The sequence below is a fragment of the Leptonychotes weddellii genome, unplaced genomic scaffold (genome assembly GCF_054177405.1).
Source record: "Leptonychotes weddellii isolate Sample4059 unplaced genomic scaffold, ASM5417740v2 HiC_scaffold_17834, whole genome shotgun sequence".
Classification (NCBI taxonomy): domain Eukaryota; kingdom Metazoa; phylum Chordata; class Mammalia; order Carnivora; family Phocidae; genus Leptonychotes; species Leptonychotes weddellii.
This window is the reverse complement of record NW_027762434.1, coordinates 1-4,053: the sequence shown is the minus strand read 5'-3', so window position 1 is coordinate 4,053 and position 4,053 is coordinate 1. Positions and strand designations below refer to the sequence as shown.

General features: G+C 46.6%; 2 pseudogenes; both read left to right on the top strand.

The window, feature by feature from the left end:
• The first annotated feature begins 309 nt into the window (after nucleotides 1-309).
• Nucleotides 310-398, top strand: LOC145718568 (U2 spliceosomal RNA; annotated as a pseudogene).
• Nucleotides 399-1,678: 1,280 nt separating this feature from the next.
• Nucleotides 1,679-3,264, top strand: LOC102729915 (putative protein FAM10A4; annotated as a pseudogene).
• Nucleotides 3,265-4,053: the final 789 nt, after the last annotated feature.

Here is a 4,053-nt window from a genome sequence, read left to right as displayed (position 1 = left end):
GAGCCCCGCATCGGGCTCTCTGCTCCGCGGGAAGCCTGCTTCTCCCTCTCCCACTCCCCTGCTTGTTCCCTCTCTTGCTGTGTCTCTCTCTGTTAAATAAAATCTTTAAAATAAATAAATAAAGGGCGCCTGGGTGGCTCAGTGGGTTAAGCGACTGCCTTCGGCTCAGGTCATGATCCTGGAGTCCCGGGATCGAGTCCCGCATCGGGCTCCCTGCTCGGCGGGGAGTCTGCTTCTCCCTCTGACCCTCCTCCCACTCATGCTCTCTGTCTCTCATTCTCTCTGTCTCAAATAAATAAATAAAATCTTATCGCTTCTCGGCCTTTTGGCTAAGATCAAGTGTAGTATCTGTTCTTATCAGTTTAATAAATAAATAAAATCTTTAAAAAAAAATAAATAAAATAAAATAAAATAAATAAATAAATTAATTAATTAATTAATTTAATGGATGTGATTGATTCCATGTTTTCAGTTAAAATACTTCTTGTTGGGGCGCCTGGGTGGCTCAGTCGTTGGGAGTCTGCCTTCGGCTCGGGTCGTGATCCCAGGGTGCTGGGATTGAGCCCCGCATGGGGCTCCCTGCTCGGCAAGAAGCCTGCTTCCCCCTCTCCCACTCCCCCTGCTTGTGTTCCTGCTCTCACTAACTCTCTCTCTGTCAAATAAATCAATAAAATCTTTAAAAAATAAAATGCTTCTTGTTTATAACGTGAGTGGCATGTTGGTTTGAGACGTTATTAAAGTCTTCATTGAATGAACGCCTAAGTCCGGTCTTTCACATTCTGTCGTATTTTGTCCATAGTCATCTAGTGTGTGGTTCGTGCTATCTATGACTTGATATGGGTGTGCAGTTTGTAAGCTAGAATAAAAATTTTGTTGGGAAAGCTCAACATCCTCACTCTAATGGCGAAAGTGTCTAAGAGCTGCTTTCTGAGCTCTAGGAGAATTCAGTGCATATATAATTAGCTCTGGAAAGAGGGTATTGTTGGAAAAATAGCCTGGTACGCGCTCAGGCAATCCTGGTATGGTTGGGACATGATTTGAAAAACTGAGTTCGGCACACGTTGGTTTCGTGGTGTGGGAATGTTACATTGTATTCAGGAGCTAAAGTCTTATTTTTGCCTTCTGAGCTCACCAGAATGTTGGCTGTAGTGATGGTTATCATGTGTAAGACCAGCCACGAAATTTTGGCAATCCTGTGGTACAGGTGGCTATGTCTGTAGCCTAGAATAATGTCCTCCATTATAGGGGCGCCTGGGTGGCTCAGTCCATTGAGTGTCTGCCTTCGGCTCAGGTCATGATCCTGGAGTCCCGGGATCGAGTCCCGCATCGGGCTCCCTGCTCGGCGGGGGGTCTGCTTCTCCCTCTGACTCTCTTCCCTCTCGTGCTCTCTGTCTCTCATTCTCTCTCGCAAATAAATAAATAAATAAAATCTTAAAAAAAAAATTAAAAAAACGGGGGGGCGCCTGGGTGGCTCAGTCGGTTAAGCGACTGCCTCCGGCTCAGGTCATGATCCTGGAGTCCCGGGATCGAGTCCCGCATCGGGCTCCCTGCTCAGCGGGGAGTCTGCTTCTCCCTCTGACTCTCTTCCCTCTCGTGCTCTCTGTCTCTCATTCTCTCTCGCAAATAAATAAATAAATAAAATCTTTAAAAAAAAAAAAAAGCAATCCTTAAAATAAGGATGACTCATGGGAGTGCGGACATCTTGGCGCTCAAACGGATCAGCACGGACCTGGTGTGGCCAGGCATCATCATGCAACGTGTCTCCTGAAAAATCTGAGCGATCTTCCCAGGCTGCTTCAACCAGCGGGGCAATTTCTGGATCAACCTCCCACGCTGTATGTGCCAAATCTAGACCGCTGTCAGAAGATTCTGGAAGGTCTGGTAGGGTTGGGTCTGGTGTTTGGTGTGTCTCTCTTTCTCCCCTAATGTGAAAAACCTTATTCTTTTAATGCTGCGTTAATTAAGCAGATGGTGTAATTAGCTAATTTTCTACACGGTGGTTGGGACCTGTTACCAGTGTGGCTGTTTCTACTGTGTCAGTATGTGAAGTATCCGGTTAATTCAGTAAGACAAAAAATCAGGAGAGTTCGCAGCAGCCGCCTCCTCCCACACGGTCACAGTCACCCGTGCCTGGAAGTGGGACGCAACCTCTGCCGGGCCCACCGCCTCCCGCCGCCTCTGGACCACGGACCCCCACACAGTGAGCGAGCTTCTGTGAAAATGTGCAGGCAGGATCCGAGCATCGCTTCCTGAGGGAGCCGGTGGAGAGCACGGGGAGTAAAAGACCACCTGCTACTCATAAAACTAAATTAGAAGACAATATCAAGGAAGAAAAAAACAGATAGGAAGAAGGTGGAGGAAAACATAAAGACAGGTGAACCATCAAGTGAGGAAAGTGATCTAGAAATTGACAGTGAAGGTGTGTTTGAACCGGATACTGATGCCCCTCAAGAAATGGGAGATGACAGTGTAGAGATGATCGAGGAAACGATGGATCAGACGAATGATAAAAAAGTGGCTGTCCTTGATGCCCTAAAGTGTGGTGAGCTACAGAAAACCTCCAACTTGTTCACAGAGGCCAACAAGCTGAATCCTCGCTTGGCTGTTCTGTATATGCCAAGAGAGCCCGTGTCTTCACCAAATAACAGAAGCTAAACGCTGCCATGCGAGACTGTGACAGAGCTATTGAAATACATCCTGATGCAGTTCAGCCTTATAAGTGGTAGGGAAAAAGCACACCGACTTCTGGGCCGTTGGGAAGAAGTAACACATGATCTCGCCCTCGCCTGTAAACTGGATCATGATGAAGATGCTAGTGCAGGCTGAAAGAGGTCCAACCAAGAGCCCAGAAAATTGCCGAACATCTGAGAAAGTGTGAGTGAAAATGTGAAGAGCGAGAGCTCAAAGAAAGAATAGTAGGAAGGGTTAAGAAGGCTCTGGAAGAACCTGAGAGAGCCCCGAGTGGGGAGGGGGAAGAAGCCAGTCCCAGGGGGCTTTCCTGGGGGAAATGCCTGGTAATTCTCCTGGGGGCGGGGAGAGGTGGGTGTGCCTGGAATGGCAGGAATGCCTGGGCTCAATGAAATTCGTAGTGATCCAGAGGTTCTCGCTGCCAGACAGTGTCCAGAAGTTATGGTGGCTTTCCAGGATGTGGCTCAGAACCCTGCAAAGACATCCAAATATCAGACCAACTCAAAGGTTATGAATCTCATCAGTAAATTGTTAGCCAAATTTTGGAGGTCAAGCTTAATGCCCTCGGACAAATAAAGACAAATAAAGCCCTTGCTGAAGGAAGAGCAACTTTGGTCACCTAATGAATGTGACAATCATACAAACCAGTGGACCTCTGACCGTCCTCTTTTCACGGAGAAAACTGGGGTGCCGTGAAGAGAATCCCCACCCCTCCGCCCCACACGCAGCTGAAACATTCTACAGTGTTTTGTCACCAGGGTATTCATTCAGATAATGTCCTCCTACTAGGAATTACACACTTGAAACACTTTTTAAACCTTAAAAATATTTAAAAACAAATGAAAAGCATGTGTTAATCCCTACATTTTTCTTCACTAATCATTTCAGTGTTTTTCCTTTGGATTAATTGGGCAAGGAAGATACTCCGGTATGGGAAATTTATTGCTCAGTGTGAGTGAAATAAAGGTTTATGAGCAGGAGGCAAATATAACATTTAAACAGATAAAGTTTGAGTTGGAGATATGGTTCAAAAAAAAAAATCAGGGGGCGCCTGGCTGGCTCAGTTGGTGGAGTGTGTGATTCTTGACCTCGGGGTCATGAGTTCAAGTCCCATGCTGTGTGTGGAGATTACTTAAAAATAAAATCTTTCTTTAAAAAATCAGGAAAGGGGCGCCTGGGTGGCTCAGTTGGTTAAGCGACTGCCTTCGGCTCAGGTCATGATCCTGGAGTCCCGGGATCGAGTCCCGCATCGGGCTCCCTGCTGTCAGCAGGGAGTCTGCTTCTCCCTCTGACCCTCCCCCCTCTCATGTACTCGCTCTCTCTCATTCTCTCTCTCTCAAATAAATAAATAAAATCTTAAAAAAA